At 36.3% G+C, this 13679-nt stretch overlaps 1 long non-coding RNA gene across 2 annotated transcripts; it reads right to left on the bottom strand.

Annotated features, from left to right (window-relative positions):
- Positions 1-367: 367 nt before the first annotated feature.
- LOC127496201 (uncharacterized) lies at positions 368-13478 on the bottom strand. Of its 2 annotated transcripts, XR_007925260.1 has the most exons (6): positions 9177-13478; positions 8773-8809; positions 8624-8658; positions 8208-8358; positions 7932-8022; positions 369-3368 (listed from the first exon to the last, which is right to left on the bottom strand). It is a non-coding gene; the product is annotated as an uncharacterized LOC127496201 (long non-coding RNA). The 2 variants fall into 2 exon arrangements; XR_007925261.1 differs by lacking the exon at positions 8773-8809 and having other exon boundaries at positions 368-3368; positions 9177-13476.
- Positions 13479-13679: the final 201 nt, after the last annotated feature.

Raw genomic sequence — 13679 nt, 5'->3', positions numbered from 1 at the left:
TTGTATTTACTGGCAGTGCATTATGAAATGCAGTCGTGTATTGTTGGAGGAATGCTGAGAGATGAGTAATAAGAGGTGAATGGCCTCTGGGCAATCCAAGCCTGGTTTCCGTGGTGAGAGGCGTCCACAGTGAACTCCACACCTGGGAAAGTGTGAAGCGGGAAAGACCTGCAGCTCTAATTAGCAAACGAGGGAGACGCTGAAGTTTGGAGGTGATGGACTGTCAAAGGGGACTCGTTAGGTTGAGCATTACTAAAGAAAGCACACTGTATTAAGAATTTAAAATGTGCTTTGTGTAGTAACATCTAAATTAATCAGTTTTAGTCAAGTCTTATATGTTGTTTCTAATGATATAATCAACCTGACTATTTTGGGTTACTCCATTTGTAATAATTTTAATCATATTTTCATTTTTAGTTTTCAAAAATGTAATGGATACCAGTAAATACACCAATTATGCATTACTAATTACATTGTACAATACTTTGTATAGTGCCATTTATCTGTTCATGCTGTCTACATTGTTCTATAGCACCCAATCAGCTGATACCCACAAAATCTTAAACTGTATGTGATTACTAAAGAAGACGCAGGTTTTCACGTAAAATAATGCTCAAAAAAGTGGCATACACTGTTTAAAGGTTTGGCATTGGTAGTTTGTGAAAGAAGCCTCTTCTGTTCACCAAGGCTGCATTTATTTGATCAAAGATATAGTACAAACAGTAATGTTGTGAAATATTATTACAATTTTGTTTTCTACTGTAATATATTTTAAAATGTAATTTATTCCTGTGATCCAAAGCTGAATTTTCAGCATCATTACTCCAGTCTTCAGTGTCACATCCTTCAGAAATCATTCTATTATGCTGATTATGCTGATTTCAATGTTGAAAACAGTTGTGCTGCTTCATATTTTTGTGGAAACTGTAATTTTTGATGAATAGAAAGTTCAAAAGAACAGCATTTATTTGAAATAGAAATCTTTTGTAACAATATAAATGTGTTTATTGTCACCGCTTTGTATTTTCTGTCTGTAACAATAAACTTTGATTAAATATACTAGAATATCGTAATGATAGAATTTAATTAACAGTTAATCAGGACCGAAGAAATGTTTCATTTCAGTTATTTGAAGCTCATTTAATTTGACTAAATGTATTTATTGCGCTTTTGAAGTTCATGCTTTTGATGCATAAAAAGGACATTAAAAGACCAGTTTTCTGTATATAAGGCATGACCAATACAAATACTTTGGTTACTGCTGAGCATTTCTCTGACAAACTGCCCTTGTGAAATACAGTGGCATTTCCAAAGCACTTAAATGCTGAACAAACTGCCATTAATGTTACAACAAACCGTTATCTTGAAGTTAATGACAGTTATTTAGTGAAAAATTCAACTCTCCCAAAACAGGCTACATCTTCAAGGTGGTCATTATGCATTATTACACCCTCTATCTACTTTATAAGTGCAAATAAATTCTATTTGTAGCTTCTTTCTTGTGTCAAGCATTAAATTTACAACACTAACACCAAATGACAAGCTTCTTAAAAAAAAATGTTCATTTATTCTTCTTCACACAAATTATTCCCAGCTCAGTGAGCACATGTTATTTTACACCACAGATATAAAACAATGTATGCATTTAAAAAAAAAAAAAAAAAAGTTTCAAGTTATTGAAAGTATTCTTGGTTACATTTTAACCTAATAGGAAACTACAGAGTTAAAACAAACAGTTAAATAAGAAAGTTGCAAACAATAAAGTAACAATTTAAAATGAATAAAAATAACATTAGATAGTTAATAAAATGTATATGTAAGAATATGTTATCATATATTCATATATAATAATATTATTTAATAATAAATGTATTATAACATTACAATATTCTATTAATACAAAAATCAATACTTCTTATTCACATCTTAATTTATCAAGCCAACACACACACAAAAAGTTCAGCTAAGGACATTTCATTTGATGACTTGAGTTAAAATGTCAATGAAAGAGAGAAGGTGATGAACGTGAAAGACAAAGAGAGAGAGAGAGAGAGAAGCACTCAGCTGCACTAATGACTCCCGCTCCCATGAGCCTAATCAAAGATTTGTACATCTAATTGCTGTCAAGTCAGTGCTTGCCACCTGCTATGCCGTACGGCACATGTGCTTTCCTCCTTTACCAGGAGCTTTTCCAAACCAATCCATCAGCGCCTGGTTAGAGAGACATTACAACACAACCTGTAGCCACGGACACACAGTTATGAGTTAAAAGACCTACAGGGCTGAACCAAGGAAAGGGAATGTAGTTTCATCAGAGTCGTGACTTGAATTTACAGCACTGTAAAATGTAACAAGTTGACTTTACTTAGAAAAAGTGAGGAAACCGATTGCCTTAAAATTTCCAAGTAAAGTAGTGTATTAATTTTTAGTTGTCATAACTTAATTCAGTTAAGTAAAGAGAACTTATTGGTTAAGTTCTGTTAACTCAAAATCATTAGTTGGGTTAACTTATTACTAGTGTTCACATTACTAGGAAAATCTTAGGAAACCGATTGTCTTAAAATTTTCAAGTAAGCTGAACTAAAAAATATAAGTTAAGACAAAAAGCAACAACAGATCTTAGGCAAAACATTATTTATTGCTCATCAATTTTCTTCAGACACTACAATGTACCAAACAATGCCATTCTGGCACCCCTAAATTCTAAACATTTTTCATTAATATAACAATATGGATTACAAATCATGACTGAAAAAGAATGTTGACTTTAGTGCAACCACAAGATTAAAGAGAAAAAAATGAAATTCTCTCATTTACTCACCCTCATGACGTCACAAACCCATAAGACTTTGGTTAGACTTTGAAACATAAATGAAGATATTTTTAATGAAATCTGAGAGGTTTCTGTCCCTCCAACTGAAAGTCCAGGTAACCAAAACTTAAAAGATCCAAAAAGTTTTCCAGCCTGTTTTCTTTAAAAATATCTAAATTTGTGTTTGAAAGACTAACCAAAGTCAAACAACATGAGAGTGAAAAACTGATGACAGAATTTACATTTTTTGGTGAACTAAGCCTTTAACGATCTCAAACAGCCTTTGCTTACATCAACAGAAGGGTTTTAAGTGAATGTAGTTTTGATTTCAGAGAATTGGGTCCAAGGGAAAGAAAAACTCCAAATTTGGCACATATCAGCCCAAAAATTAGTCACATGGCACCTGGAAGGTTTTAAGTTCATCCATGACAATGGCTCAGTCTAGAATAATGCTGTGCATGAAGACTCCAAATGTAGTTCTTGTGGAGGAAGAATCCTGGCTGTCTTCTGTTATCACGGTCAGAATCCCCAAGAAGGGTGTGTCACATTCACAGTCCTAATAAAAAGGGAACAGCAATATCACAATTCTGGTTACATTACAAATTAAAATCACAAATGTACATACTACAAAGTACCAGGTCTACATACAACTAACAGAGATTAATTATGGTTGTTAAAGGGTTAGTTCACCCAAAAATGAAAATTTCTGTCATTAATTACTCACCCTCATGTCGTTCCACACCTGTAAGACCTTCGTTCATCTTCAGAACACAAATTAAGATATTTTTGATGAAATTCGAGAGCTCTCTGACCCCTCCATAGACAGCAATTTAATTACCACTTTCAAGGTCCAGAAAGGTAATAAAGACATTGTTAAAACAGTCATGTGACTGCAGTGGTTCAACCTTAATGGTATGAAGCGATGAGAATACTTTTTGTGCGCAAAAACAAAACAAAAATAATGACTTTATTCAACAATCTCTTCTCTTCCCTGTCAGTCTCCTACTCTGTTGACGTAGTAAACACAGTCCACAGCTTCCGTGTTCTACGTCAGAATGTCAGCTCAGTATTGGCCGGCTCCTGCATCAAGTCAAGTCAAGTCACCTTTATTTATATAGCGCTTTTTACAATGTAGATTGTGTCAAAGCAGCTTTACATTGATAACTGGTACATTATTTGGCTGCACAGCAGCTCTTAAAAGAATAGTGTCAATGCAGGCAGATCAAAGCACTGTGGAATATTAAATGTCAAGTCAAATGTCAAGTGTCCTCAACTAAGCAAGCCAAAGGCGACAGTGGCAAGGAACCCAAACTCCATCAGGTGACATCAGGTGGCAGACAAGTGGCAAATAGGTGTTTAAATGGAGAAAAAAACCTTGGGAGAAACCAGGCTTAGTCGGGGGGCCAGTTCTCCTCTGGCCAACAGTGCTTTGTTACGATTCAGGTAGCTATCATAAGTCCGACAGGATCGCAACATTCAAAGTATTTATTCCAGTTCCATCCAATTGAGGATCGTATTCATCACGCCGGTATGGACGGTTGTTGAGGAACTGTTTCGTGGCTGTCGTGTCGATGAGGCCCTCACAGTGGATGATCTAGTTGACTCAATCTCTGCTGATACTTCAGGGCTGCGTTGTGGTCGTGTCAAGGTGCAGGTCCTTGGTCTCACCTGGATACGGCCCGGATCCGGTTGACTACGGTGAACCTCGGGATAACCAGAAAGACTAATATTAGCGTAGATGCCATTCTTCTTCTGATGTAACGAGTACATCAGGCGTTATAGGAAGTGTTCCCGGTTCCGGCTGACCTAATTTATGCAGCCTAATAATCCTTTAACAGATTTGAAAATATAAATTGGTAATGTGTTATGTGTATGCCAGGTTAAAGAAATGCGTTTTTAGTCTAGATTTAAACTGACAGAGTGTGTCTGCTTCCCGAACAATGCTAGGAAGATTGTTCCAGAGTTTAGGTGCCAAATAGGAGAAGGATCTACCGCCTGCGGTTGATTTTGATATTCTAGGTATTATCAGCTGGCCTGAATTCTGAGATCGCAATAGACGTGAAGGACTATAATGAATTAGGAGCTCGCTCAGGTACTGGGGAGCTAAACCATTTAGTGCTTTGTAAGTAATTAGCAAGATTTTAAAATCTATACGATGTTTAACAGGAAGCCAATGCAGTGTTGACAGAACTGGGCTAATATGGTCATCCTTCCTAGTTCTAGTAAGAACTCTAGCTGCTGCATTTTGTACGAGCTGTAGTTTATTTATCAGGCGAGCAGAACAACCACCCAGTAGAGCGTTACAGTAATCTAGCCTTGAGGTCATGAACGCATGAACTAACTGTTCTGCATTTTTCATTGAGAGCATATGTCGTAGTTTAGATATATTTTTAAGATGGAAGAATGCGGTTTTACAGATGCTAGTAACATGGCCTTCAAATGAAAGATTGGTATCAAAGAGCACACCCAGGTTCCTAAGTGACGACGAAGACTTAACAGAGCAGCCATCAAGTGTTAGACAGTATTCTAGGTTATTACGTGAAGAAGTTTTTGGTCCAAAAATTAGAATCTCTGTTTTTTCTGAATTTAGTAGTAGGAAATTACTGGTCATCCAATTTTTTATATCAGCTATGCATTCTGTTAATTTTGTGAATTGGTAAGTTTAGTCAGGGCGTGAAGAAATATAGAGCTGAGTATCATCAACGTAACAGTGAAAACTAACGCCATGCTTCCTAATGATATCTCCCAAGGGTAGCATGTACAGAGTGAACAGCAACGGTCCTAGTACTGAGCCTTGCGGTACTCCATATTGAACTTGTGATCGATATGACATCTCTTCGTTTACTACTACAAACTGATAACGGTCAGATAAGTATGATTTGAACCATGACAATGCAATTCCACTAATGCCAACATAATTTTCGAGTCTATTTAAAAGAATATTGTGATCAATAGTGTCAAATGCAGCACTAAGATCCAGTAACACTAATAGAGAGATACAACCACGATCTGATGATAAGAGCAAATCATTAGTAACTCTAATGAGAGCAGTCTCAGTACTATGGTACGGTCTAAATCCTGACTGGAAATCCTCACAGATACTATTTCTTTCTAAAAAGGAACATAGTTGTGATGATACTACCTTTTCTAGTATTTTTGACAGAAAAGTGAGATTTGAGATCGGCCTGTAATTGACTAATTCTCTAGGATCAAGTTGTGTTTTTTTAATAAGAGGTTTAATAATAGCCAGCTTAAAAGTTTTTGGTACGTGTTCTAGTGATAAAGATGAATTGACTATATTAAGAAGAGGATCTATAACCTCTGGAAGCATTTCTTTCAATAGCTTAGTCGGTATAGGGTCTAACATACATGTTGTTGATTTTGATGATTTAACAAGTTTAGACAATTCTTCCTCTCCTAAAGCAGTAAATGAATTCAATTTTTCCTCAGGGACACTACAATGCACTATCTGACGCGATACTGTAATAGACGGTTGCATGGTTATAATTTTTTCTCTAATATTATCAATCTTGCAAGTAAAGAAGTTCATAAAGTCATTACTGCTGTGCTCTTTGGAAACATCAGAAGTTGAAGCTTTATTTCTTGTTAATTTAGCCACTGTATCAAATAAATACCTAGGGTTGTGTTTATTTTCTTCTAAAAGTTTTGAAAAATAAGCAGATCTAGCAGATTTTAAGGCCTTTCTGTACTCAATCATTCTCTCACTCCACGAAATGCGAAATACTTCTAGTTTTGTTTTCTTCCAGCTGCGCTCCATTTTTCTGGCTGCTAACTTTAGGGCCCGAGTGTGCTCATTGTACCATGGCATTGGATTAATTTCCTTAATCTTTTTTAAGCGCAAAGGAGCAACTGAGTCTAATGTGCTGGAAAAGACAGAGGCAATAGTTTCTGTTACAACATCGAGGTCTTCTAAGCTTTCTGGTATGCTAAGGCGATGAAACTGATCAGGAAGATTATTTATAAAGTGATCTTTAGTGGTAGAAGTGATGGTTCTACCATATTTATGGCATGGAGGCAGTTTAGCCGCCTTGACTAAATGTAGTATACACGAGACTAGATAATGATCTGAGATGTCGTCACTCTGCTGCAGAATTTCAACAGCATCAATATCGATTCCATGTGACAATATTAGATCTGAAGTATGATTACGACAATGAGTGGGTCCTGACACATGTTGTCTTACACCAATAGAGTTTAGAATATCTGCAAATGCCAATCCTAATGCGTCTTTTTTATTATCTACATGGATATTAAAATCACCAACAACAAGGACTTTATCTGCAGCCAATACTAACTCCAACAGAAAATCAGCAAATTCTTTGATAAAGTCTGTATGGTGTCCTGGTGGCCTGTATACAGTAGCCAGCACAAATGTCAACCTACATAATGTTACGTAAAGTACCATCACTTCGAAGGAATTATATTTGAAAGACTTTTGACTAATACTGTAAATATTACTATAGATTACAGCAACACCTCCCCCTTTGCCTTTCTGACGGGCATTGTGTCGATAATCATAACCTTGAGGACTAGACTCATTTAAAGTAATGTAATCGTCCGGTTTTAGCCAAGTTTCTGTCAAACACAGCACATCTGTTTTTGTGCACAAAAAGTATTCTTGCTGCTTTATAACATTAAGGTTGAACCACTGCAGTCGCATGGACTATTTTAACAATGTCTTTAGTACCTTTCTGGACCTTGAAAGTGATGATTATATTGCTGTCTATGGACGAGTCATATACCTCTCATATTTCATCAAAAATATCTTAATTTGTGTTCTGAAGATGAACTTATGGGTGTGGAACGACATGAAGCTGAGTAATTAATGACAGAAACTTCATTTTTGGGTGAACTAACCCTTTAAAGTATTGTCTGGAAGACAGACAAAATAAAAATAAAAAAAATAACTGTATAATGATGACAGAACTTGCATTTAACAAAATGCTGGATAAAAAAAAAGAAAAGAAAAAAAGAAATGAAACAAATGCAGAGTTTGAATGTCTGATAAATGAAAAGTTAAATGAAGCATACTGAATGCCTATATGTAATGTATGTATGGGGAATCATAGTTTATAATGTAATATACAGAGAAAGTTACCTGTCAGCACTGTTTAAAAAAATCAGAGGTTTCTTCTCCAAGAATAAGAGGAAGGCCAAGAAGAACTGTGCACTTAGCAGTGATGACAGTGCTGTGGAAAAAAAAAAAAAAAAAAAAAAAATTAGACTGAAATATCAAATGAGCGAAAAAATCTAGTATAAAAAAAAAATCTGTGACATCAGTGCCCTGATAAATGTTACAACATTGAATGAAATATAAAATTGAGCTAATACAGTAACAGAATTTTGATTAAGAAAAAAGCATTGACAAGCTTACCATAGATTTAATTTGCGCAAGAAACTCTCTTTTCAACTGCCACTTTCTTTGTTGCACAAATTTCCAGAATTCAAGCTGCAGGTTGATAAAGCGCTGAGAAGAATTCTTGATTGAGGCTTCTGATTGTGATGTGATTGAACTCTGCATTGATCTGTGACAGGGAAAATAAAAGTTAAATGTACACTGGGTTCACAGTTAGTGTGTTCAAGGCATACTTGTTTATTTTGTATCAAGATGTTTAGAATGATTTCTTGTTAAATACCCCTTCAATTAATTAAATAACTTGAATGAACACAAATACAGTCAGTGTGAAGGCATGGAATTAAACTAGATCTGGTGCAGCTTCCATGTTTTAAGCGACATTGCTACAGTAGTAGAGCTCTATTTTCAAAGGAAAAATACAGCAGGCTACTTACATTTCTAATGCATATCTCATTCCACAAAACAGATCCTGCAAATGAAGAAAAATAGCCTTATATTAATCTACATGTCTCGTTCCACAAAACAAGCTCTGAAAATTAAGAAAATAATTCTTACTATATAGATTTAAATATTAATTACGAACCATTGTGTAGTCTTCAAACATTTTAATCTTAAGAAATCTAAAATAAAAAAAATTAAAAAAACAAATTATAACATCCCTGTACAACACACCTAAACTATCATCCAAATATAAATCAGTAGAGTAATTAGTAAAGTTTTCCCCAGTCTACATTGTAGACATAATAAAAATATCTAAAACATAAAAAACGTTCCTTTATTAAAAACATGCAGCCAAAGACCAGTAACTTGCAAATGCTAACTGCTAATTTCGATTAGCACAATCAAACACACTCAACAATTTCAATAATATAACATCACACCCAGAGTCACTGTGTAAATTGTTTAATCTGATTATATTACACTATCAATTAATGTATATTAAACAATTCAGAAATTTTAAAATATGACAAACAAGCACCAACTCACCGTTCCATGTGCTTCTCCCCTCAGAGTACGTTGCAAATTGACTCCACCTACAGGTAGAACTGACCACTCAAAAAAATGTCGTACTACTCATTGTTTTAAGTAGAGGATAATTGAATCTATTGAGTTTAATATCTTTCAGTTCTAAAAAGTTGTCGTTACTTAGTTAAACTCAGTAAGGTCAACACACTTACTCAAAATAAGTTAAAATCACTTAATTTTATTAGTAAGATCATCAGTTACATTTTACAGTGAGGCCAGAGACACTGATAAAAAGGCCATATATATATGTGTTTAGCTTAGTATGCGTCACTAAGGGGATTGCCAGACTGATTTTATCTACAACAAATTTATCTACAAAATGTGTATCATAAGTTTAATGAATGGCAAAAATATTAAATTCTTTATATGTACACCATTATGTCACATTTACACTTTTTTTGTGAGTAGAATTTGTGCAGAGTCGGGGAGTAGTAACCTAATGCTATCAACAATATTTTTGGATTTGTGGACTAGTGTTTTACTAGTCTCAGGTTAATTTACAAGAATGTCATTAAAATTAATTTACAAGAAACATGTCATTTTATGTCATGTATTGTGGACACACCCCAACACTCGAGTGAGTAAAGCAATAATCAGACTAGCATAATCAAACTTGCCCGTTTGATTGCAATAAAAATGAACAAAGATTCACTTTTAAAGATTCACTTCAACACTCAACATACTGTATGTTGGGAAGTCTGATTCATTTTAGTGAATCAGTTTATTTGAATGAATCATATGAATGAATTTGTAAAAAAATAAAAATAAATAAAAATGATTAAAATATTCCCTGCTTTTATGTATTCTGTTATAAACAAACAAACAAACAAACATACTTAATCCCTTTGTGGCTTTTTATGTCTTCTGTTTTAAATAAATTAATATTTTAGTGTCAATGCAGTTAGTTTTTGTTAGTAGCTTTTAGCTAACTACTTTTTTTCATGTACAGTAGCTTGACTGCAGATTAACTGCTTTAAATTATTATGAGCTTAGCTGCAGTTTAAGTAGCTTTTGTGCTCCTTGTGTGCTCCTTCATCACAGGCCCTGGGGGATCAGTTGTGCCCCCATCAATAGTCCTGAGTTTCATTAGCATTAGCTGAGCGACAATATTACGTCCACCATTACAAAAGTACTATATTCTTACATAACCTGACTTAAAATTACTGTAACATAACAAGAAATAAGATTGCACAGAATGTCCCGTAATGAATTGCGTAACTCATCATGCACCTGTGGAGTTCTATATTTTAAGCTCTGACAGCCTCTGACAACAGGTGTCTGCATTTTCCTTTCCACACACATACTATCTCTCTCTCACGCTCCTGGATCCCAGGAGAAGCTTTAATTAATATGGCCTGCCTTTGGCTTGTTGAATCCAGGCCGCAGTAAGAGAGCTGTGACCAGGTCTCCAGAGCTTTGAGCTCTTGAGCTGAAATACTAACCCCTCATTAGACTCATACTAGGAGACTGTTAAGTAGGGCCTCAGGTCTGGAGCAGAGAATAGCCAGGTCAGGGCTTTTTCTTACACCTCATCCCGATTAGCTGGGCTGTGTGGGGCAACACGTTGATCGAACGATCTATCGATAGATCTATCGATCTGTCTGTCTGTCCATCCGTCCGTCCGTCCATCCATCCATCCATCCATCCATCAGACCCAGACTTTCAATTTTAACTTCCAATCTTGAAAATCCATCATAAAAATATGAATTATTACATGTTTAATAACATTAACAAATAGTGAAATTCATGTCCACATTTAAATATTTGTTGTATGAAAAACAAAAAAAATATCCCTTTGAGGTAATTACAGACCACCACAACCTAGAATACCTACGAAGCTCGATGTGTCAACCCCCTGCCAGTTTTACTGTATCAATTTTACTGTATCATACTGACCTGGATCCAAGAATGTAAAGGCAGAAACTCTCTCTCAGTTGCATTCCCCTGACAGTTCCTCCTGAAAACATCCTCTCTCCTTCCATCTCTCCTTCGATACTGGTGGGCAAGTATGTTTCAAGAAGTCTATCGGTTTATACAAGGATGTCCTACCTATGCCATCTACAAGACACTTGCCAGAGGGAAAGCTTCTTCTGTTGATCATTCTACGCCAACCTCGGTCACACCTAGGAGTAGATTTCATCACAGACTTACCGGTATCCAACACCTTCACATGCATTCTAGTGGTAGTAGAACGGTTCTCTAAGGCCTGCTACCTTATACCAATAAAGGGACTACCCACCGCATTTGTGATGGCCTTTTTACAGCAGGTCTTCAGAAACTATGGCCTACCTGAAGATATGGTTTCCGATCGAGGACCCCAGTTTATCTTGAGAGTGTGGAAGTCGTTCTTCAAGGTGTGTCAGAGAGTTTAACATCTGGCTATCATCCACAATTGAATGGGCAAATGGAGCGGAATATTCAAGAGATAGGCCACTTCCTGAGAACATACTGCCACAACCATCAGCACAGTTGGAACTAGTACCTTCCCTGGGCTGAGTACGCACAGAACTCCCTCAGACAACCTACCACCAAACTCACTCCATTCCAGTGTGTGCTTTGCTTTCAGCCGCCTCTGTTTCCCTGGTCAGGTAAGCTATCAGAGACTCCAGCTGTTGACCACTGGTTTAAGGAGAGTGAGAGGGTCTGGGACTCAGCTCACGTCCATCTGCAACAGGCAGTTAGACGGCACAAGAGCCAGATCTACATCAGAAGATCCAAAACATACCAACTTGGGCAAAAGGTCTGGCTCTTCACCAGGGACATCCACCTTTCACAAGTTGAGTCCAAGATACATAGGCCCATTCACCACCCAGGGACAAATAAATGCAGTTGCCTACCATCTAAACTTACCATCACACTACAGAATTTCTCCCTTCTAAAACTTCACCTTCCTTCACTTGTTCCTCTACTTGCAGGGTCTGGTGTAGCTGATGGTCCTCCTTCTCCTTCCTTGCTAGATGATGGACCAGTGTATGTAGACTGCACCATCCTGGACCCCCAATGTCGGGGCGGTCATTTGGAATATGTCACTGATTGGGAGGGGTATGGACCCAAGGAAAGATCATGGGTACCACAAGACAATGACCCAGCTCTTCTCACAGAGTTCAGTTAAGTGCTACAATTCTCTCTACTACATGGCTTACATTCCGGTTTGCTCTGTCCTGTCCTTAACACTCTGGAGTGTTAAAGCTCAGTGTTGCACTCATCCTCTGTGTCTGTCCCTCATCCCTTTGTGACTATATATATATATATATATATATATATATACACACACACACATCATTTATCATCGATTTGTTGTTTTGCAATCAAAATAAAGATAAGTTACTCATTTTAATCCATGTTAAACATCTCCACCTAAAACTGTAGTGTGGAAACCTCCATGACTCCATAGACCTCATCCATTTTATGTTACAGTAATCCATATAAACAGGTCTGATTCAGCCTCATGGCTCTGGTAATTACTTGACTTCTGTGATAAAGCTATATGCTACTATATGACAACAGGCTTGTTTGATACCAGTGGGATTTGGATTATATTCAGAATGGCAAGTCTGAGCAGGATACCTTGAATCTCTGGGGATGTATGTGAGAAGTGATCCTGACATGGCCAGATCTGCATGTTATCAGGTTAAGCAAACAGCTGGAGGGCTGGCTGGGTGACAGTAAAAAGAGTGCTGGCTGCTCCTGTCATTGACTTCATTGCTTGGTTTCAGACCAAGTTATGCTGGCGAACAACACATATTATGATTGGTATCATGGTTATTCAAGTTTGATTGCATGTTTGTACTGAACACCTACTTTTCACAGTCCAATCAATAATTCTAAAAATTCCACTTTATTGAGGTAAAATCAACTGATAGTAATGTTTAGTACAGATAATCTAGCCAACTAGACGTGTTTCGCCACTCATTCGAGTAGTTTCACAAGTTGTGAAATAGCGGTGGTGATTCCCCAGCTTTTAATGTCATCACACCATGTCATAGGATCTGAATTCTATTATTCCAAAGTCTGAGTAATCATTTCTAGTATATAAAATGAGGAAGGTAATAGATTTTGGTCACAGAGAGTGAGAATCACTAGTTTATGACATGACAACCTGAGCAGCCAATGGCAATTCACAACTGTTTCAAGTTTTGATGAATTGGTGGTGAATTCATAAGTTTGCACAATCCCATTTGTACATTTTTATGCATTCTGCTTATACTCCATTGAGGTTTAGTCACTTAGCAAATCAAAAAAAAAAAAAAAAAAAAAAAAAAAACCTAAAGAATAGATAGTTCTGTTCTTGAATGGATTAACAGTGTAAAGTTGTGACCTATATATATATATATATATATATATGTTAAAATGGTTCTTCTGATTATTAAAATGTTCTTCACACTAGAAGAAAGTGAAAGGCGGGAATTAGTGGTTGATTTGCCTGTTTTGCTGTACAGTTCAGTAAGTTAAACAGATTAAAAA

The sequence above is a fragment of the Ctenopharyngodon idella genome, chromosome 15 (genome assembly GCF_019924925.1).
Source record: "Ctenopharyngodon idella isolate HZGC_01 chromosome 15, HZGC01, whole genome shotgun sequence".
NCBI lineage: Eukaryota > Metazoa > Chordata > Actinopteri > Cypriniformes > Xenocyprididae > Ctenopharyngodon > Ctenopharyngodon idella.
The sequence above is the reverse complement of the archived record's forward strand: the minus strand, read 5'-3'. Positions and strand labels throughout refer to the sequence as shown.